This window comes from Phyllobates terribilis, unplaced genomic scaffold (assembly GCF_046119375.1).
Source record: "Phyllobates terribilis strain yellow unplaced genomic scaffold, ASM4611937v1 Scaffold_1__5_contigs__length_1240528914, whole genome shotgun sequence".
NCBI lineage: Eukaryota > Metazoa > Chordata > Amphibia > Anura > Dendrobatidae > Phyllobates > Phyllobates terribilis.
In genome coordinates this window covers 778574391-778598103 of record NW_027362761.1, presented here as the reverse complement: position 1 = coordinate 778598103, position 23713 = coordinate 778574391, and positions in this window count along the sequence as shown.

Genomic DNA, 23713 nt, shown 5'->3' with positions numbered 1-23713 from the left:
GCACCAGGGCTCGTCACTGCTGCCACAGTCGCTGCAACATGTGCAGAGTGGAATTTCACTGTGTCTGCACATCGAATATCAACCGGTTAACCGGTAGGCAGAAAGACCTCTGTAGCAAAGCGAGCCGATAATCCGCAGGGTGCGAACAGCGATAGTGAGCACACAGAAAACGTGCTTTCTGCAGCAGCGCATCCAGACCAGGATAATGGCGGAGAAATTGCCTTACCACCAGCTTAAGGATGTGAGCCATGCAAGGCATATGTGTCAGGTTGCCCTGGTGTAGGGCCGCTACTAGGTTCACACCATTATAGCACTCAGCCTTCCTTGGCACCAGGTTCAGTGGAGACAGCCATTGCTAAAACTCGTCCTGTATAGCTGTCCAAAACTCTTGAGCTGTTTGACTGCGATCTCCAAGGCATGATTATTGAAACACTGCCTGATTGCGATGAGCCCTGGCTGCGCAGTACAGAGGTGGCGGTGATTCTCTCTGCACTGTTGGTACATGTGTCTCAATAAGACAGAGGATGAGGGTGCAGGTGGAGGCCCTAGAGAAGGTGGAGGAAGTGTTTCATACAGAGGTTTGTCCCGCAAGCCTTGGGGATTCCAAGCCTTGTGGAGCAGCCCCTACCCCGCTTGCCCTCACAGTCACCAGAGTCACCCAGTGCCCAGTCATGGAGATGTAACACCCCTGGCCATGCTAACATCCAGGTGTCAGTGGTGAAATGCACCCTGGAAGACATAGATTTTTTCAAGGAATGGGTGATGTTGTCTGCGACTTGCTGGTGTAGCGCAGGCACAGCTTTCTTAGAGAAGTAATAGCGACTGGGAAACTAGTACGGAGGGGACTGTGACGGCCATCAGCTTTCGGAAACCGACTGTATCCACCAAGCGGAAAGGCAGCATTTCCGTGGCCAACAGGTTGGAGATGGTGGAGATCAATCTCTTAGCTTTGGCATGTGTAGGAGGAAACCATCTTTTACGTTACCACATCTGTGGGACCAAGGTGCTGGCGGAGATTTTATGGTGGATTGAGAAAGATGCAGTGTGCTCTGTGAAATGAATACAGCAGGCATGTCTACTTCCATAACAGCTGACGGGCTTAGCAGGTAAACAAGTGGAGGTTCTGCGGCCGGAGAACTGTATGAGAACACTTGCCATGGTGACGAAGAAGGAAGAAGCAGCAGATATATTCGATGGTGAGGGCCACTAGTCCACACTTTAGCGCAGTGAGGTTCCCAGACTAACACATGTTGATTGTGCATGTGCTGGTTCATGCATGTAGTAGTCAAACTATTGCAGTTTTTGCCTCTAATGAGTAGTTTTTTACAAAGATGTCAAATAAAGTGAGTTGGATCAACCTTTGCAGACTCACCCATCTGTGGTTCTCCACAGTCAGTTGGGCAGTTGTAGATCTCTGACACAGGGGGAAACAAAGGAAATCAGGTTGCCACCCCTGAGGACTGTACTATGTGTGATGTATATGTGGAGGAAGAGGAGGAGAGGCACTTGATGCAGCGCTTGCCATCCACTGGAGCACATGCTCTTTCTGACCCTCATTTACAAGGCGTACCGCTGTGCGGCTGCCAAAGAAAGGGAGTGAATTTTCCTGTCCAGTAACATAAGTTGTCAGTTGTCTTTGGATATGATGAGACGGTTTTTTTTCAGTAGAGTTTTCAGTACTATTTCCACCTACTCCACGTACACCTTGAACACCAAGCCTATTCCCCCTTCTACCACGACCTTGCTTTTTCCCACTCATGTTGGATGTACCCTTCCCCTCTTTTAACCAGCTGTTTCACAACTCTAGACCCAGACCTGTCAGTCACATGTCACTAAATTACCAATCAGTATTTATTTACTGAGATAGTGTGGCTGGATCATGCTATTAGCACAAAGAATTTGGATTGTGAAATGTGGACTCCTGGCTGGAGCACAATATTAGCACAAAAGATTTATATGTTGAAATATGGCATGGTTTATGGACCACGCTATTAGCACAAAGAATTTAGATTTTGAAATGTGGACTACTGGTGTCAGGCAAGGTGTAGGAAAGACTAAGTGCAACATGAAGGGAAGAGGGGAAGGGAGCCCAGACATTAGGGAAAGGGGGAGTGGAGACCTCCTAGGCTGATCTGATATCACCCTGTAGCATCGGCGTCTCTGCCCCCTGACAGGCAGAGACGCCGTCCCCCTTACCGCCACGCTCCTGGCCTGGCGTCTTCCGGCTCTCCTGCTGATGCCGGCACGCGCAACTTCCCGGGCACTGTGCTTAGGGCACGCGCGCTCCCTCCCTCTTAAAGGGGCCGCGCGCCGTCCTAAGGAGTCCCAGGCCAATGACAGGAGGACTTCTCATATAAAAGGCACCTTCTCCAAAATGGAGGTGCCCATGCAAGGTTTTTGCTCTGTGTACTAACTCTGCTTCAGCCCTCAGGTCCTGCTGCCAGTCTGACTACCAGTCCAGTCCACTAGCCTGACTACCAGTCCAGTCCGCCAGCCTGACTACCAGTCCAGCCCGACAGTCTGCTTACAGCCCAGTCTGCCAATCTGTCTATGTGCTTGGCCAGTCCGCTTATCCAGAGCCTTTACCTGCTACCTGTCTCTGCCAGCCAAGTACACTCCCCAGCCCGACGGTCTGCCTACGGTCCAACCAGCCAGTCTGTCTATGGGCCAGGCAGGCCTGCCTACCCGGAGAACATACCAGTTACCTGCCGTGCCTACCAGCCTGCCTACCTTGAGGCTCCTGCCAGTTACCTGTGGTGTCTGCCAATCCATCTACCCGGATCACCCGTCAGCCTGCCTGCCGTGCTCATCTGCTGTACCGGTCAGTCCCTGCCTTCTGACCCGTGGGAGTCACCTGCTCTCATACAATGACTGGCCCAGAGTAGCACCTGGTCCCTCTGCTTGGTCCTTCCCTGGTTCACGGAGTCGATTGAGCCGTCGTGCGACCTTGGTCAGTCCGAGTTGATACCTAGTTACGCCCCTCTGGTCCCTCCTTTCACTGCAGCACAGAGGTTCCACCACCCGGATCCGTAACAACCCTGTCTCCCCTAACATCCCTATATTGGTTCCTCACCAATCACCGCACAGGAACCTAAAACCTGTATTTCCCTAGAGCTTGGCCCTGGATAGGGAAGGGGGATGAACACCAGTCAGTCCCCACTAACAACTAAAGACAACAAGGGAGACAAACAAGGGGAAAAGTAACTTAGCTTGAGCCGACTTCAGAGAGATTACACCAAACGTCCTCCTAGGCACCAGAGAGGAAGTAAGCAGACTGCAATAGCTCCAAGCCTTCACAAGGGAACATGTGTATATCACCAGAACCTCCCTGTATCAAACAGAAAGTATTTAAACACCCAGGCCTGGGTGTCAATTAGCAGGAGAGAGGTAGCCGCTGGGTCTTAGAGTGATACAGATCTAAGAATGCGTCTGTAATGCCAAACGAAGAGATCTTCTGCAACCAACTGCAGGAAGACTGTCTGTCTCATCGGACACACCCGTGACACCTGGCTGGACAAAAATATTAGCACAAAAGATTTATATGCTGAAATGTGGCCTGCTTTCTGGAACATGATATTAGCACAAATAATTTAGATTCTGCAATGTGGACTGCTGGCTGGAGCACAATATTAGCACAAAATATTTATATGCTGAAATGTGGCCTGCTTTCTGGACAAAGCTATTAGCACAAAGAATTTAGATTTGTTAAGGGAGGGCAATAACCCTTCACGGTTGACCAAGTGAGTGTCAAATTATTAAATTATTATGTTGATTGCAATCCACAGAAAACCAAACGGAAACAATGTTCTGTATTGGAAGGATTCAAAGAATCTCTGATCCCATTTATTTTGCTTAGCATTTTATATTGTTTTGAGTATATCAAATAGCCAATCAACTCTACAGCCATACTACAATACTATTGGCTAACTGATGTTAGTATAATTATTACGGAAAACACATATATGGTCATATTATCATTGTTCGTTTGAAGCACTATGGAAATTTTACAAGGTCAAACTTGGCTTAAACAAGAAGTTAGATAACAGAGTGTCTGACAAAATGTTCTCTTGAGAAAAGGTTAGTGTGAGATAAGTTCTATGGGAAGAGAAAGAAAGAATGTATGTTATGCAAGGCGTGATAATAACATGATTTTAAAGCGAGTAGACAAAATGGAGTTGCTCTAGCATGAGTATCAATATGTCCTTTACAGATTCTGCAATGTGGACTCCTGGCTGGAGCACAATATTACCACAAAAGAGTTATATGCTGAAATTTGGCCTGGTGTCTGGACCACACAATTAGCACAAAGGATTGATATGCTGGAAGGTCAATTTCACAAAGGATCCTATCTATCTGAATTAGCTGACTGACAATCAACCGCCTAGATAGCTTTCTGACTATCCTGTAGCAGCAGGAGAAGCCTCTCTGCTCTGTTACACTGACAAAATGGCACCAAAACAACATGTCCGCTCTTTATATGGAGATGGACATATGATTTCGGCAGCCAATGACACAAGCCCTTGTGTCTGGACATTGTGGATGGTTTCAGCGCCCTAATTGGCTGGCGGAATCTCCATACATTAAGTTAATAAAAGATGTAAAAAAAAATTAAGAATAACAGTCCGCTGCTCCTCTGATCTCTCCTCTCCTCCTCCCCTCATCAAACAAGCGCCCCCTGCCCTTTATACAGCACCACGATCCTAGCCAGAGTCCTAACAAAAGCATTAGTGGAAACTCAATCATTTACCCAACTTTGGCTGAATTTAGAAGAAAATACTCGGGGATCCAAACACGAATCCGAATGTGCAATGTTCGTGCCAACTTTGAGATTGGTGAAAGTTTTCCGATCAAGTTCTCTCATCTCTAGTGAACAGCAATCTTCAAGTCTGACCACAGATTCTCAATTGGATTCAGGTCTGTGCTTTGACTAGGCCACTCCAAAACATTTACACGATTTCCCTTAAACCACTTGAGTGTGGCTTTAACAGTATGCTTTGGGTTATTATCTTGTTGGAAGCTGAACCTCCATCCCAGTCTCAAATCACTGACTGACTGAAACAGGTTTTACTTAAGAATATCCCTGTATTTTGCACCATCCATCTTCCCCTCAACTTGGCCCATTTTCCCTGTCCCTGCTGGTGAAAAACATCCTCACAGCATGATGCTGCCACCACCATGTTTCACTGTGGGAATGGTGTTATTGGGGTGATGAGCTGTGTTGATTTGGCACCAGACATAGCGTTTATCTTGGTTGCCAAAAAGTTAAATTTTGCTCTCATTTGACCACATCACCTTCCTCCATACATTTGGAGAGTCTCCCACATGTCTTTTGGCAAACTCAAAACGAGCCTAACATTATTTGTGTGTAAGTAAAGGCTTTTTTCTGCCAACATTTCCATAAATGCTACGTCTATGGAATGTATGATGTATCGTGGTCGTATGGACAGATACTCCTGTCTCTGCTTAGGATCTCTGCAGCTCATTCAGTTTTACCTTTGGTCTCTGTGCTGCCTCTCTGATTAATGCCTTCCTTGCCTGGGCTGAGAATTTTGGTGGGTGGCCCTCTCTTGGCAGGTTTGTTGTGGTACCATGTTCTTTGCATTTGATGATAATGAATTTGATGGTGTTCGGAGGGATCATCAGAGATTGGGATATTTTTTTTATAACCCAACCCTGACTTGCAACCCTACTTTGTCCCTGACTTGTTTGGAGATCTTCTTGGTCTTCATGGTGTTGTTTGGTTAGTGATGCCTCTTGCTTAATGGTATTACAGCCTCTGAGGCCTTAGAGAAAAGATGTGTATATACTGACAGACCATGTGGCACTTAGATTGCACACAGATGGACTTTCTTTCAGTAAGCATGTGATTTATGAAGGTAACTGCTTGCACCAGAAATTTATAGGGGCTTCATCGAAAAAGGGGTGAATACATATGCACATGCCAATTTTTAGTTATTTGATCCTAAATTTAATTTATGCCTATACTTTTCTCACTTCACTTTCCAAACGTAGACTATGTAGTGCTGATGCATTACACACAAATCATATTACAAAAATATTTAAACACAGATTGTAAATGTATCAAAATAGGTAAAAGCCAAGGGGGTGAATAATTTCAAGCTACTGTATATACACAAATAATCATAAGCATATATAAACACACATCATTCATGCTGCACACACACACAATATATACACACACTGCACATATACAGTTTATACACAAACTGCATAAATGCTTACACATACTTCTCATATCCACTCTACATACATGCATATACTTTAAATACATGCATATGAAAACACGTCATACATTTATGTACACCCATATTACAAAAATACATATATATACAGTACAGACCAAAAGTTTGGACACACCTTCTCATTTAAAGATTTTTCTGTATTTTCTTGACTATGAAAATTGTACATTCACAATGAAGGCATCAAAACTATGAGTAAATACATGTAGAATTATATACTTAACAAAAAAGTGTGAAACAACTGAAAATATGTCTTATATTCTAGGTTCTTTAAAGTATCCACCTTTTGCTTTGATGACTGCTTTGCACACTCTTGGCATTCTCTTGATGAGCTTCAAGATGTAGTCACTGGAATTGGTCTTCCAACAATCTTGAAGGAGTTCCCAGAGATGCTTAGCACTTGTTGGCCCTTTTGCCTTCACTCTACGGTCCAGCTCACCCCAAACCATCTCGATTGGGTTCAGGTCTGGTGACTGTAGAGGCCAGGTCATCTGGCGTAGCACCCCATCACTCTACTTCTTGGTCAAATAGCCCTTACACAGCCTGGAGGTGTGTTTGGGGTCATTGTCCTGTTGAAAAATAAATGATGGTCCAGCTAAACGCAAACCGGATGGAATAGCATGCCGCTGCAAGATGCTGTGGTAGCCATGCTGGTTCAGTATGCCTTCAATTTTGAATAAATCCCCAACAGTGTCACCAGAAAAAGCACCCCCACACCATCACACCTCCTCCTCCATGCTTCACGGTGGGAACCAGGCATGTAGAGTCCATCCGTTCACTTTTTCTGCGTCGCACAAAGACACGGTGGTTGGAACCAAAGTTCTCAAATTTGGACTCATCAGACCAAAGCACAGATTTCCACTGGTCTAATGTCCATTCCTTGTGTTCTTTAGCCCAAACAAGTCTCTTCTGCTTGTTGCCTGTCCTTAGCAGTGGTTTCCTAGCAGCTATTTTACCATGAAGGCCTGCTGCACAAAGTCTCCTCTTAACAGTTGTTGAAGAGATGTGTCTGCTGCTAGAACTCTGTGTGGCATTGGCCTGGTCTCTAATCTGAGCTGCTGTTAACCTGCGATTTCTGAGGCTGGAGACTCAGATAAACTTATCCTCAGAAGCAGAAGTGACTCTTGGTCTTCCTTTCCTGGGGCGGTCCTCATGTGAGCCAGTTTCTTTGTAGCGCTTGATGGTTTTTGCAGCTGCACTTGGGGACACTTTCAAAGTTTTCCCAATTTTTCAGACTGACTGACCTTCATTTCTTAAAGTAATGATGGCCACTCGTTTTTCTTTACTTAGCTGCTTTTTTCTTGCCATAATACAAATTCTAACAGTCTATTCAGTAGGACTATCAGCTGTGTATCCACCAGACTTCTGCACAACACAACTGATGGTCCCAACCCCATTTATAAGGCAAGAAATCCCACTTATTAAACCTGACAGGGAACACCTGTGAAGTGAAAACCATTTCCGGTGACTACCTCTTGAAGCTCATCAAGAGAATGCCAAGAGTGTGCAAAGCAGTCATCAAAGCAAAAGGTGGCTACTTTGAAGAACCTAGAATATAAGACATATTTTCAGTTGTTTCACACTTTTTTGTTAAGTATATATTTCCACATGTGTTAATTCATTGTTTTGATGCCTTCAGTGTGAATGTACAATTTTCATAGTCATGAAAATACAGAAAAATCTTTAAATGAGAAGGTGTGTCCAAACTTTTGGTCTGTACTGTATATATACCCTACATGCATCTACAAGCAGTGGAGAGAAGCTCTACTTTCGTTTAGGTGTTATTCTGGTGCATTTCTATGTAAAAATGACTTGCTGCTCACGTGTTCTATTTTTTTTCAGTGTCTTTTAACTGCTTCAGGTTTACAAAGATGCCCAAACAATTAAGTTAAATGAATGCACATACCATTCTTCAGGCATTTTCTGCTCTGAAGACACTCTGTATTTTACAATGAAAATCAATGTGAAAGGTCAATCGAGACACCAGAATGTCTTTTTCAGCATTTTAACAGCAATTGTGCAAGAAAAACTGCTGTAAGTTTGTTTGTTATTGAATGAACTTAATAAAAATTACCAAAACATGCTAGTAACAAAGACACCACAAAAACTATAGAAAAGTGCTAAAAAAAATGCAGTCAAAAAAAGTAATAAAAAATTAAAAAAATCCATTCAGGAAATGAGCGCGAAAACATTAGAAATAAAGTTTAACCCCTTACCACAAAAGGATGCTGTAGTCACAAAAGGATGCTGTATTCACGTCCTAGGAAGGGGAAGGAGCTGAGGAGCTGAGCTCCACACGCAGCAGAAACTAGCTTTATTACATAGCGAGTATCTGTCCCTAGCAATCGTTAGAGTTACAGCTGCGACAGTTAACTATTTAAATGAAGCTGTCAATCTCTAACAAAGCATTTAAAGAGTAACCATAGTTTTAATTTTTATTTTATAAATCAGTAGCACACGTAAAAATAAGCAACTTTGTAATATATCTTATCAGAGAAATCTGCTTCTTTCTCCTCCTGGACTGATCATTCATTTTCCTAATTCTTAATTCTGTGGTTAAAGGGGTTTTGCCACAAACAAAAGTTAATTTTAATCAATATATCTTGGAATAACAACAACCTATACAGCTGGATGTGTTTAATTAAAATGTCCCTGTGCTGAGATAATCTTATAAATGTGTCCCTGCTATGTACTGTGTAATGGCCATGTCTGACCATGCAGGAACATGGTCTGATCATACCACATCTCCTGCGCAGGGGAGGACACAAAAGAGTATACAGACATTAATTACAGCAGGGGATCACAGCTGATTCTTTCTGTGAGGTAAAACATTTCCCTGCCTGTTTTTAAACAATGTTTTACTTCAAGGAAAGAATCAGCTGTGATCCCATGTTGTCCTGTCTGTATACTTTTTTGCATCCTCCACTGCCCAGGAGCTGTGGTATGATCAGACCATGTTCCTGCACGGTCAGACACAGCCATTACACAGTACACAGCAGGGGCACATTTATAGTATTATCTCAGCACAGGAACATTTTATTTAAACACATTCAATTGTCGAAATTATTATTATTTTAAGATCTATTGATTAAAATGAACTTTTGTTCGTGGGAAAACCCTATAAAATCTGTATTCAGGGAACACTGATTATTACATTGCTGACATAGGAGATGGCAGCTGCTACTGGTGCTCTGTGAAAGGGTGGGAGAAGGTGAAGCTCTGCCTCTAACTCCATCCCTGCAACCTCTAAATAGAATTGTATCCATAGCAACTGCCGAAAGTAGTGTGTCTTCACTGAAGACAGATTTTACCCAAGAATTCAGAATTTTGAAAATGAAAGTTCAGTCCAGGAGGAAAAAAGAAGCTAATTTTTCTGAGAAGATATTACAAAGTTGCTTATTTTTATGTGTACTATTCATTTATAAAATAAAAATTAAAACAACGGTTACACTATAAATATATTGTGCTTCAGTGACCGTGCACACTAGCTCCCATTGGCCCTCAGTGATGTGATTGTGGGGACTAATGGGTTGTTATGACAGTCAGGGGTCTGCTGAAGACACTCAATTTGATCCTCCTGTGAAGCTGAGAATCAGGCTGAACTCCAAAGAAGTCTGAGATTTTCACTATATTCATCATTTATAATATATACCGTATTTTTCGGACTATAAGACGCACTTCTTTCCTCCAAAATTTTGGAGGAGAATGGGGGGTGCGTCTTATAGTCCGAATGTTGGGGGGGGTTATATATATATGCTGTGTGGGGGGAGCGGTAGCGGTGGAGGAGCGGGGCACAGGAGGCAGTAGCCACCTGCTGCAGCCTACACTGTCCCCGCTGCTAAAGAAAATAAATATTCACTGCTCCCCACACCCATGGGACGTGGGGAGCACTGAATATTCATGCTCCTTAATAGCAGCGCGGCTCCTGCTGCTGCCGGAATCGACTGTGCCCGCTGTTAAAGGGCATGAATATTCAACCTTTCTCCACGCCCATGGGAGTGGGGAAGGGGTGAATATTCATGCCCTTTAATAGCGGGCATACGCGATCGCCCGTCAGCAGCAGGAGCCGCCCTGCAGCTACACTGTGTGCCGGTTATTAAGGAGCATGAAGTCACTCCTCCCCGCGCACACAGTCCCGGTGTGGGGAGCAGTGATTTCTGGCAGCTGATCTCTCCTTTTGAGCCGCGCATGGTAGTGATGCCATGCGCGGCTCACATGGCGAGATCAGTGGGGGCAGACAGGACGCAGCGCTGGAGGAGAGAAGAAAGGTGAGTAGGAGTGTTTATTTTTTTTATGTGCACCATGATGGGGATTAGGGGGACCATGCATACCAGGATAAGGACGAGGGGCCATACATAACAGGATAAAGGTGAGGGGGCAATACATAGCAGGATAAGGCTGAGGGGGGCATACATAACAGGATAAAGATGAGGGGGCTATACATACCAGGATAAGGATGAGGGGCCATACATAGCAGGATAAGGATGAGGGGTACCATGCATACCAGGATAGGGATTTGGGGTGCCATGCATACCAGGATAGGGATTAGGGGTGCCATGCATACCAGGATAGGGATGAGGGGTGCCTGCATACCAGGACAGGGATGAGGGGTGCCATGCATACCAGGACAGGGATGAGGGGTGCCATGCATACCAGGACAGGGATGAGGGGTGCCATGCATATCAGGATAAGGATGAGGGGTGCCATGCATACCAGGATGGGGATTGCTGTGCCATGCATACCAGGATAGGAATGAGGGGTGCCATGCATACCAGGATAGGGATGAGGGGTGCCATGAACACTAGGATAGGGATTAGGGGTGCCATGCATACCAGGATAGGGATTATCGGTGCCATGCATCCCAGGATAGGGATTAGGGATGCCATGCATACCAGGATAAGGATGAGGGGTGCCATGCATACCAGGACAGGGATAAGGGGTGCCATGCATACCAGGACAGGGATGAGGGGTGCCATGCATATTAGGATAAGGATGAGGGGTGCCATGCATACCAGGATGGGGATTGCAGTGCCATGCATACCAGGATAGTGATGAGGGGTGCCATGCATACCAGGATAGGAATGAGGGGTGCCATGCATACCAGGATAGGGATGAGGGGTGCCATGCATACTAGGATTGGGATTACGGGTGCCATGCATGCCAGGATAGGAATGAGGGGTGCCATGCATACCAGGATAGGGATGAGGGGTGCCATGCATACTAGGATAGGGATTAGGGGTGTCATGCATACCAGGATAGGGATGAGGGGTGCCATGCATACCAGTATAAGGATGGAGGGATGTCAGGCATACCAGGATGAGGATGGGGACCACGCATAAAAGGAAGTGGGGGCATATATACCAGGATGGGGGATATTGTCAGAATTGGGGGACATTACCCCTATACCAGTGTCAGCAGAAGACCCCCTCCCCCTTAAAAGTGCATTGTGAACAAATTTTTTGCTTACATTTTTTTTTCTATTTTCCTCCTCTAAAACCTAGGTGCGTCTTATTGTCCGGTGAGTCTTAAATACGGTACTATATACCTGTAGTATAGTAAAAAAATATAAAAAAATTTAAAAATACATAAAAGTTAAAATAACCCCCCTTAAAAAAAATAAACATATTTGATATTGGTGCATGCATAAAAGTCTAATCTATTAAAATATAAAATTCATTAACCCAACACTGTAAAGAAAAATTAAATAAAAACACCTGAATTGCATCTTTTTGGGTCAACTCATGTCCTTAATAAATGTAATAATAAGCAATCAAAGCATCGTATGTACAGAAAATTTATTTCAATAAAAACACCTGTTCACTGCACAAAAAACAGGCTCAAGCTCAGCAGCATCAATAGAAAAATAAAATAAAATGTTATAGGTCTCAGAAAATGACTGAGCATAAAATTATTTTTTTATTCAGAATTTTTTTCATCATGTAAATAGAAAAAAATCGATGCAAGTTTGGCATTACCGTTATCAGACTGACCTGAACTATCATGTTTCCAGGTAATTTTTACCACATACAGAATGCCATGAAATCAAAACCTAAAGAAAAATTGTGGAATTTCATTCTCTCATCTTTTCATCACACTTGGATTTTTTTCCATGTTTCAGTACATTATATGCTAAAATGATTGGTGCCATGCAAACCAACAGCTTGTCCCATAAAAACAAACCCTCAAACACATTTGTTGGCAAACAAATAACAAAGTTATGGCTCTTGAAATAGGCGATTAAGGGAAAAACTATTGCCGTTACTTGAAGCATTTACTTTTTTAAAACGCAAAATGTTCGCTCACCTGAAAAAGACGTCATGTGCACATATTCTTTTTGTGTTGTCAGCAGCAATGGCATAGCTATAGTTCTGTGGGTCAGGGTGCAAAATTAAAACCAGGGCCTTGTAATAATGTCCCTCATCCTGGCTCCTTCCTATAATAATATCCTCCATCCTGGGTCCCATCCTGTAATAATGTCCATGTCCTGGCTCCCATCCAGTAAAAATGTCCCTTGTTCTGGCTCTCATCCTGTAATAATATCCTGTATTCTGTAATAATGTTTCCCATCCTATATTAATGTTCCCCATCTTGTGCTAATGTCCACCATCCTGGCCTCTTCCGGTAATAATGTCCTCCATCCTATAATAATGTCCCCAATCCTTGTCCCTTCCTGTAATAATGCCCCCTTTCTTGGCCCCCAATATGTAATAATGTCCACCATCCTGTAATAATGTCCCCCATCCTGTAATAATATCCCCATCCTGGTCGTGGTCTTGTATTAATGTCCGCTGTCCTGGCAACTTTCCTGTAATAATGTTCCTCATACTCTTCTCCAACACATTTAAAAAACAAAATAAACGATTCTACTAACCTATCTTTGCTCCCACGATGTGCAACGTTTCCTTCTTTCTCCATAGCTGGCACACGGGGGCAGGTAGCACACACCGTCTGACAGGACCTCTGACATACAGCAATTGCGGTGCAGCGAGCTAGTGGTTCTCTGCGCCGCAATACATTTCAGCTGAATGTGCATACTTTGCACATAGAGAGCTGTTAATCCAAGGATGGGGGCATGATAGCAGCCACTCACAGTATAGCGATGAACGGTGACTTTTCTCCCTCCATGCACACCCCTATGAAAGCAAGCGGCTCCCAGAAGGTTCACTTTCAGCAAGATGGTCAGACAGCATTTTAATGCTATTTACTTGCAGATTAACCATATATTTGCAGGAAAATAGCATTTCTACACATGACTGGTTCTCTTTAAGTCCAACAAACAATGCCAATTGGTCATTTATTGCTCATCATCTATTCTCTTATTATTGCCTATTCCATAACTCTTTCCACAGCAATGAGAGACTGCATATTTGTTTTTCTCTATTTGACAATGTCATTAATTATAATAATTTATTTTCATGTGTTCTAGGTATTTTTCACAAAGCCAGAATGATCAGATTTTAAACATTGTTTTGTGTCATATCTGTGACGTCTATATTTGTTATGCAGTAAAATAGCTGGATGACCATCCCAAGCTGTGGTGACTTCATGATTTTTTTGTTTGAGGTTGATTATATATATACCTTGCATTCAAATACTTAAAATTTAACATAATTCTGTCTTAGCCAAGTCTGATTAACATATTAATGAATCACTTTATTAAGGGATTAAGTGCTCAGTGCTTAAAGACGTGTTCAGGAGTACAGGTAAAAAATATTGCATTATAGTATATTTACAAAAAAAGAATGGTGTCTAACCATCTGACCTGATAAGATTCACCATTGACCACTGCTGTCAGTAATATTTGCATTGAGTTGGCTACTGTAGTGTGATTGACACCTCAGATCTAGGACTATGGTTGCTGGAAAAAAAACATAGTATTATTTGCATTATAAAACATCATCAATGCACATTATATCATGTCTATCAATATATAGCTATATTACAGATAATATTTCATACTGCTGATTGTGCAGCAAGTAGTTTTCACCAGTTTTCAGGTTTAAAAACATAATTCTTCAAAACATTTGTGACATTTCAGGCATTTTTAAAAAGTGTCTGAGGCTTAAATGGGAGGGGTGTGATTGACAAATTAATTCTAAATTACACAAAATAAGTAGTGTAAAATATTTCAGAAATGAACTCCAGTCACTGAATAGATTACATTTCTATTTTTTTACTTTTACCTAAAAATGTTTAAGTAGCTTCCTTTGTTTGGTGCATGAATTGTTGCTGTATGGAAACTTCTGCTCAAGGGAACCTGTCACTTGAAAAAATGCTATTAATCTTCAGATATGGGGTTAATCTGCAGCTTAATCGGATGGTGAAACTGCCCGGCGCCGGCATTTAGACTCTTGTTACCGGGAGGAAATTAACTTTATTCCTCCTGGCAGCTCTCGGTTTCAATCACAGGGGTGGCGCTTGCACAGATTCAGTCACCACTCTGTGTATAGAGAGTGGCAGCTGTAACTGCACCCCCGACACTGATTGACAGCCAGGTCTAATGATGAGCCGCTATCAGTCAGTGCGGGAGGCGCGGTTCCAGCCACCGCTCTCCATACACAGAGCGGTGACTGAACCCGAACCGGCGTCATCACTGTGGCTGACACCCGAACGCTGCCAGGAGGAATAAAGTTAATTTTCTACTGGTAGTGTGGGTCTGAAGTGCAGACGCCGGGCATGTTCACAATGCTATTAACTTGCAGATTAACCCCATATCTGCAGGTTAATAGCATTTTTACATGTGACAAATTCCCTTTAAGGCTAGGCTTCTCATTCTTTATTATATTGGACCACATCAACAGATCATATTGATGGACTTCAGCATTAGACATGGTGCACATCAACATTTTAAAATAGACCTCAAATGAATTTAAAAATGTCTATTGAACCCACATATCATTAACATATGCACAAGTCTCTGCTATGTTGCAAAACCAAAGACTGGCTCAAAGATAGGCAGATCTGTGCAGCATATACTCACTTTGGTCCAAACTTTCTTCTCAGATGTGTCTAAACATTTGCAGGGGGCACACTGAGGAGAGGAAAGCAAAATATGGCAAATTCAAGATATAGATGTTATCCATTTGCTAATTACTGTAGTGTAGTTAAGGGGGAGGAGCATTTTTTTTTACAAAAGAAAAAAGAAATCAAAATACTTCAGTGGGAACTTCTATGAACATTGACTACTAGAGAAGAATAGTTAGTCTAGGGTCAGACAGGTAATTTTCTCTCTTCTGATTAAGCTAATCACACTCTGATCAGAGTTTGATCATAGTGTGATCCAATTTTTTCGGACGTGGAGAAGAAAAACAAAAAGCTTCCAACTTCTTCATTCTGTCAATCCATGAAAATCTGACCGCACTCGAATGTCATGCGTTTGTAGTCCAATGTTTTCCATGGACCCATAGACATGCGATCCAATAGGGATGCAACCAATGCATGCTGCGATTTTTTCCTCATACCGACTCGGTACAGGAAAAAAATGGACATGTGCAAAGCCCCAGAGAATAACATGGGGACGAGTGCTATCTGTCAAAACGATGGATAGCACTTGTTCGATTTTTACGCTCATGTCCACGAGCCCTTAGATGCAGTTAGAAGACAACATACTAAGGAATTTGTCTTGCTGCAAATCCCCAAAACAGATTCACAGCAGTTCCACACCAAAGCATTACTTTTACAAGTTTATATAACACTCATATACTGACTCTTATTAAATCTCCCCTTATTTGATTCTATTGCGTTTTTCTTCTATCTGTAATTTGTGTCTGTCGTACGTAAAGAACATATGACACTTTCTTGTAAATTACTTTTTGTTGGACTACATTTACAATACCCTAGCAAGAATATGAATGTTATTAAACTTTATGCTTGTGTATTTATAATATAAATAAAAATAAACTAGAAAAGGGTGTATACATTTCCATTTTTAGATTAATTCTGGCTATCAAGGTCATTCGCTATATTAATATAATCTAAAACTGCCATGTTGCAAGCTTGTTCAATTTATATGGTGTTTCTGAAAGATGTGGTCTTCTGCTTATGTAGCTTTTCTTTTACTCTGGAAGGAGAAAGCCATTGTTTTTTCAATAATCTTTTACGTGCTGCTGTTAGTCTTTTGGGGGCTCTAAGAGTCCTAAAAGTAATAGATTTTTGCCTATGAGCAAAGAAGCCATTACAGCATGTACCAGAAGATTTAATAGGTGTCATAATTTATCATGTATACCGAAAAGTGCTTCTTAATTAAGTGCGTACGTTAATGAATTTTTTAATTTGATCCCTGTAAGTACCTTGCTATACTAATTGCAATATTCTACACATTAGTCATCCGCTGTTGCCCTTGGCTGTTTTCTATCCTGAGAGAGGTAGACTGGGCTTTTCAGTTAGACTTATCTTAACCCATTGTGAATAAAAAGGTATTTTGTCACATATGATACAGTAACGTCATTTCATTGCTCACAATTACTACTAAAGCACATTGTATATTTACATTGCATATTAAATCAGTCCAATTCAGTAAATATATGTACTGATACAGTATATCATATTGATTACATAACATGATTCCTTATTCTCCTTTTACATTAGATATATGAATTTAGTCCAGCAGCTGAGACTTACGGTATGGTTACGAACCCTTTCTGTCATACAAATTAACAGTAGCTGTATGACAAGGAATAACTAAAGTATGTATGGGTTCTCTGCTACTGGAAATGATCTTGAAAATAAGATCTTGAAAATAGGGAGATTTAGACAAATCCTATGAAAATTGATTATGCAATTCAATATTAAAGCAGTTGTAAAACATGACAATTCACTATTGAGAAATAGACCCCCTAATTTTCAACTCATCATTTACCCTGAGATTGTCTGCGGACAATGCACATTTTACATTATATGGTGCTCAATTAACGGTCATTCCTATTACAACAGTGATAAAGCTCTTTTTTGTATTAGGTCTCCACTCCCTTCAAAAGAGATGGGATGTGAGCCAGGGAAAACTCTCTGTAAAATTCACATTTATTATTAGGAGTGGCCCAGTTGGGTTGTAAGTTTTTGTGTCTTTGTTGTCTATCAAATTTGTTTATTAATAGAATGCTGAGTATTTGATCTTTAAAATGTTGTGATATTCCTTCCTAAAATGTGAGAAAACCTTTAAAAATGTTGCGATATGGTATAAATCATGTCAAGAAGTGTTGATTAATGAGGTCCAGGTCAGGATTCCTGCAGATAGCACACAAATCAAAGGATCAAATTTCTGAGACTGGGTCTGAGTGGTTGGTGAGGGTCTCAGGACCATGCACCCCTCCAACATACACATAGAAACTGGGATTATAACTGATATAGAAGGGTTAAACTTTTTCTAGTCTCATAAACAATAATATACAATAATACAATAATGTTTTGAGAAGCTATATTTTTTATTTTATATGCAATGTTTGGAGAACTGCTTTGCCCACTTGCTCTGTGCGTCTATGTCACGTGAACTCACATATAGACATGCTTATCTCCCTGAATTAGGCCTCTCTGGTGATTCTGTAACCTCACATTTGGATTCAGGATTCAAAAGCTATAACAAAACTTGGTGACCGAAAAAAAAAAAAAAAAATGTGGCCAACCAACCTATTCAGAAGGCATACCGGGGATTCCTACGACAGTGAAACTTCCAAATGCAGCATGGTAATAATCAGTATATTTTTACACTTTTGTTTGATTGTCTTGATGTTTTCCCTATCTCTCAGGGTGAGGATGTATGCACATTTCAAGAACTGGCATTATCAGTGAATTGTGTGAATGTCTAAAACAAGGAGATCGAGAGAAAAGTCCTTGTTTTGGTAATTCTGACTCTCAGACTCTGTCATGTCATTGCCAGTAGGGAGAGTTGTCTTTTGCCTCTACTGTGAGCACAAATAACTGAGTATTGTCTGTGCTAACCCTGTCTGAACTCCTTTATGTTTTGGCACAGTGACAGTGTTGAGTAAAAAGACCAGAATGTCATTAGGATTTACCCTGAGCACAACACACGGAAACAGACATAAAAGAAACTGAAAGTGGCATTGTGTCTACTCATGGAAAACTTGGAAGTGATTGTTGTGGTCATCAGTGTGTGCTTGAAACTGAACAGTCATGTGGCTGGTGTACAAGATAGTTAAGGATCAGTGCAAGGGGTACCAGTACTGTACACTTAGTTTAGTGGGTGAAAGAGCTGTGTGAGCCTTCCTACTATACCTTAAATCCCACCCTGACTTTCCGTAGTGATACGGCCTGTTGACAAGGTCCAGGCACATCGGGAGGGAATTTGCACAGGGTGGGCTGTTGGAAGTACAAGTTGAAGTAGCATAGAGTGCTCCTTGTCCTAAGCGAGTCACACTGACTCATAGTAACATAGTAATGTAGGTTGAATAAAAACCTAGGTCCATCCAGTTCAACCTTTCTCCCCCAATTGTACTTCCTACACTAACATACTAACTTACTGGGACTAGGCCTCACAAATGTATTATTACCATTTTTATTATTGCTGCACTATTTAAAATGAACCAGTTTATAATTGTAATTTGTAATTTGTATTACTCTTATGATTCTAATAATGGTATTATTAAAATCCCTATGCCTAAATCTGTTGATCCAAGGAGAAAAGAAGGCAAAAACCCCAGGACACATTCAGCCAATTTGCATCATGGGGAAAAAGTCCTTCTTGACCCCGAGAAAAGGCAATCAGTCCAATAACCCTGGATCAAACCTAATTATGATGTTAGTTATGAAATTAGTGCAGCATAAAAGTGTATTGCAGAAGTATACAGCTCTGAATGAGACCTGAATATAACCTGAAGGTAACTGAAGGCAACTGGATACTCAGTCACAGTAAACAATGTTCCTGTCTGTTTTCACTCTCTCCTCTATAGTCCTTCACTTTCTGCTAACCCCCCTAATCCCTACACCTAGTAAGGAACTGGTCATCTCCTCCTCCATCCTTCCCATCCATCTCATCTCCTCTTCAGAACTATACAGCCACCTTATGCCCTTTCCTGCTCCCACCTGCTAACACTTTCTCTGCTCCTCCTCACTGTTGGCAATATCTCTCCAAATCCCGCCGCACACCCCACCACATCCCCTCAGTAACTTCTACCTTTCATCCTAGATCTAGCACACATTTCCGCAACCTCCCTTAACTTATACCCATCCGCCCAGCCTCTGCTTCCCCAGTCCCACTAACAGGAGCTCTATGGAACGCTCGCTCCATCTGCAACAAATTTTCCTACATCCATGATCTTTTCATTACTAACAAACTTTTCTTCCTCACCATCATCAAAACCTGGCTTACCCCCTCTGACACAACCTCTCCAGCTGCACTTTCGTATGGCGAACTCCACCTTTCCCACACACCCCGCCCCAGTGGCAAGCATGGTGGAGGAGTTGGCTTTCCCTGTCAGACAACTGCTCCTTCTCACATATCCCACTGCCACCCTCCATTACTCTCCCCTCTTTTGAAGCGCACTGTGTGCGCATTTACTCCACCTCTAACCCCAACTGGCTGTCATTTACCACCCCCCAGGGCAAGCCACCATCTTCTTAGACCACTTCATCATCTGGCTACTTCACTTCCTTTCCTCTGACATCCCCACTATCATCATGGCCGACTTCAACATCCCCATTGACACTTCTCACTCATCTGTCTCCAAGCTTCTATCCCTCACTTCCTCCTTTCGCCTTACTCAATGGTCTTCCGCAGCCACTCACAAAGATTGACACACACTGGACCTCATCTTCACCTGCCTCTGTTCCCTATCCAATCTCTCTAACTCTCCTCTCCCTCTTTCTGACCACAACTTACTCACATTCTCTCCCCTCTACTCTCCAGGTCTACAATCCCCCATCCAAAAACTTGCACACCCTCGCAGAAATCTCAAACATCGCAACCTACACTCACTCTCTGAATCCCTTCTCCCTCTTACAGTCATAAATTCCCTACACGATGCAGATGCTTCTGCCACCTTATATAACACCATAACAGCTGCAGGTCTTGAATTGGTCTTCCCCCTCATACATACCAAAGCTTGCACAATCAACAGGCAACCCTGGCACACCAGCCTGACTAAAGAACTGAGAAGAGCTTCCAGGGTTGTTGAGCGGAGATGGAAAAGATCCAACTCCAACAAACACTTCATCGCATTCAAACAAGCCCTCACTACTTTCAGGTCCACACTCACTGCAGCAAAACAAACATACTTCTCATCTCTCATATCCTCCCTGTCTCACAACCCTAAACAGCTATTCAGTACTTTTAATTCTCTCCTCCGTCCCCGAGCACCCCTTCCCTCTCCACTCATCTCAGCTGAAGTCTTTGCCTCATTCTTCAAGCAGAAGATTGATACCATCAGACAAAGCTTTTGCCATAAGTCCCCACAGTCCCTTCTCATATCTACTCAACTCTCCTCCTCCAAAACCAGCTTCTCCGCCATCACGGAAGATCAACTTTCCTCTTTACTCTCCAAGTCACATCTCACCGCTTGTGAACTTGACTCAATCCCATCCCACCTCATCCCAAATTTTACTGCAGTCTTCATCCCAACTCTAACCCACCTCTTCAACCTGTCACTAACAACTGGTGTCTTCCCCTCATGCTTCAAACATGCCTCAATCACAACCATGCTCAAAAAGCCTTCTCTTGACCCATCCTTTCTGTCTAGCTATCGTCCCATATCACTTCTCCCCTATGCCTCAAAACTACTGGAACAACACGTCCATCTTGAGCTGTCCTCCCACCTCTCCTCCTGCTTCCTCTTTGACTGCCTCCAATCTGGCTTCTGACCACACCATTCTACTGAAACTGCCCTGACTAAAGTCACCAATGACCTACTGACCACCAAATCCAAGCGATACTACTCTGTCCTTCTCCTTCTGGACCTGTCATCTGCCTTTGACACAGTAGACCATTCCCTCTTACTACAGACTCTCTCATCTCTAGGCATCACCGACTTAGCCCTATCTTGGATCTTCTCATACCTAACAGGCCGGACCTTCAGTGTCTCCCACTCATACACCACCTCCTCATCTTGTCCCCTATATGTCGGTGTCCCCCAAGGCTCAGTTCTTGGACCCCTACTCTTCTCCATCTACACCTTCGGCCTGGGATAGGTCATAGAGTCTCACGGCTTTCAGTATGACCTCTATGCTGACGACACACAGATCTACCTCTCTGAACCTGATATCACCTCCTAACCAGAATCCCACACTGCCTATCCGCTATTTGATCTTTCTTCTGTGCTAGATTCCTAAAACTTAATATGCATAATACTGAATTCATCATCTTTCGCCCATCTCGCTCAACCCCCCAATCTGACCTATCCATCAAAGTCAATGGCTGTCCACTCTCCCCAGTCCAACAAGCTCGCTGCCTCGGGGTAAGCTTTGACTCTGATCTCTCCTTCAAACCTTATATCCAAGCCCTTTCCACTTACTGCCGACTCCAGCTCAAAAATATTTCCTGGATCCGCACATTCCTCAACCATGAATCTGCAAAAACCCTAGTGCACGCCCTCATCATCTATCACCTCGACTACTGCAACCTCATGCTCTGTGACCTCCCTTCTAACACTCTCTCACCCCTCCAATCTATCCTTAACTCTGCTGCCCGACTAATCCACCTGTCCACCCCGCTATTCCCCGGCCTCTCCCCTCTGTCAATCTCTTCACTGGCTCCCCATTGCCCACAGACTCCAGTTCAAAACCCTAACCATGGCATATAAAGCCATCCACAATCTGTCTCCTCCATACATCTGTGACCTAGTCTCCCGGTACATACCTGAACGCAACCACCGATCCTCACAAGATCTCCTTCTCTACTCCCTTCTTTTCTCCACTTCCCACAATCGCATACAAGATTTCTCCCGTGCATCCCCCCCTACTCTGGAACTCTCTACCCCAACATATCAGACTCTCGCCTACCGTGAAAGCCTTCAAAAGAAACCTGAAGACCCACCTCTTTCGACAAGCCTACAACATGCAGTAACCCTCACTCCACCATGCCGCTGCATGACCAGCTCTACCCTCATCTACTGTATTCTCACCCATCCCTTGTAGATTGTGAGCCCTCGCGGGCAGGGTCCTCTCTCCTCCTGTACCAGTCGCCGACTCGTTTTTGTTCAAATTATTGTACTTGTTGTTTGCTATGTATACCCCTCTTAAACATGTAAAGCGCCATGGAATTAATGGCACTATAATAATAAATAATAATAATAATTACTATTATTGTATTAAATGTACTACTATAGGTGTAACATTTTGTCTAATTTAACTGTAACCCACAATATTATGTGTATCAGACTCCTGTTCAGACAAAATTACATGTAGTGATGAAGGATTTTGACAAGGTAGTAGTCTGAGCACTGGATTTTGGGAAGAAAGCTGACGGAAACTCAGAGGGGGAGGGAAGTGTGGAATGCTCTGGGATCACAACTGTACCAGCAGCTAGACTAGGACTAAGGAGACTGATTAGAGTCTGATTGATGTAGGATTATTACCAGAGTAACCCTATGACCAACCAGCTATGTTTAAACAGTTGCTTACCCCGAAAACCAACTTGTCCCGTTTTACAGACAAATACAGATAATGCAGTGCATATACAGTACAGACCAAAAGTTTGGACACACCTTCTCATTTAAAGATTTTTCTGTATTTTCATGAAAATTGTACATTCACACTGAAGGCATAAAAACTATGAATTAACACATGTGGAATTATATACTTAACAAAAAAGTGAAACAACTGAAAATATGTTTATATTCTAGGTTCTTCAAAGTAGCCACCTTTTGCTTTGATGACTGCTTTGCACACTCTTGGCATTCTCTTGATGAGCTTCAAGAGGTACATTGATGCAGTAATTGATGCAAAAGGAGCCCCAGCCAAGTATTGAGTGCATTTACTGAACATACATTTCAGTAGGCCAACATTTCGGATTTTAAAAACATTTTTCAAGCTGTTGTTATAAAGTATTCTAATTTACTGAGATAATGACTTTTGTGTTTTCATTGGCTGTAAGCCATAATCATCAACATTAACAGAAATAAATACTTGAAATAGATCACTCTGTTTGTAATGACTCTATATAATATAGGAGTTTCTCTTTTTGTATTGAAAAACTGAAATAAATTAACTTTTTGATGATTTTCTAATTTAGTGAGATGCACTTTTTTTAAATCAAAGTGTTTCTCTTCACTAAGTTCTGAGCCATTTCTGTGACCAGAGTTTATTAGATTTCTTTTATTATTCCTTTTTATTTTATGTAATTGTATGTATCATATTGTTTTGTTCCCATTTTGTATCATCTTTGTATATTCTTTTATTAAACACTACCTTTCTTCCTGGACTAAACATAAAATTGAATGACTCTATTCCTCTTGCTCTGTAAACCGCACCACTGAAGCCGTACACTACCTGCAAATGGTGTCCAATCG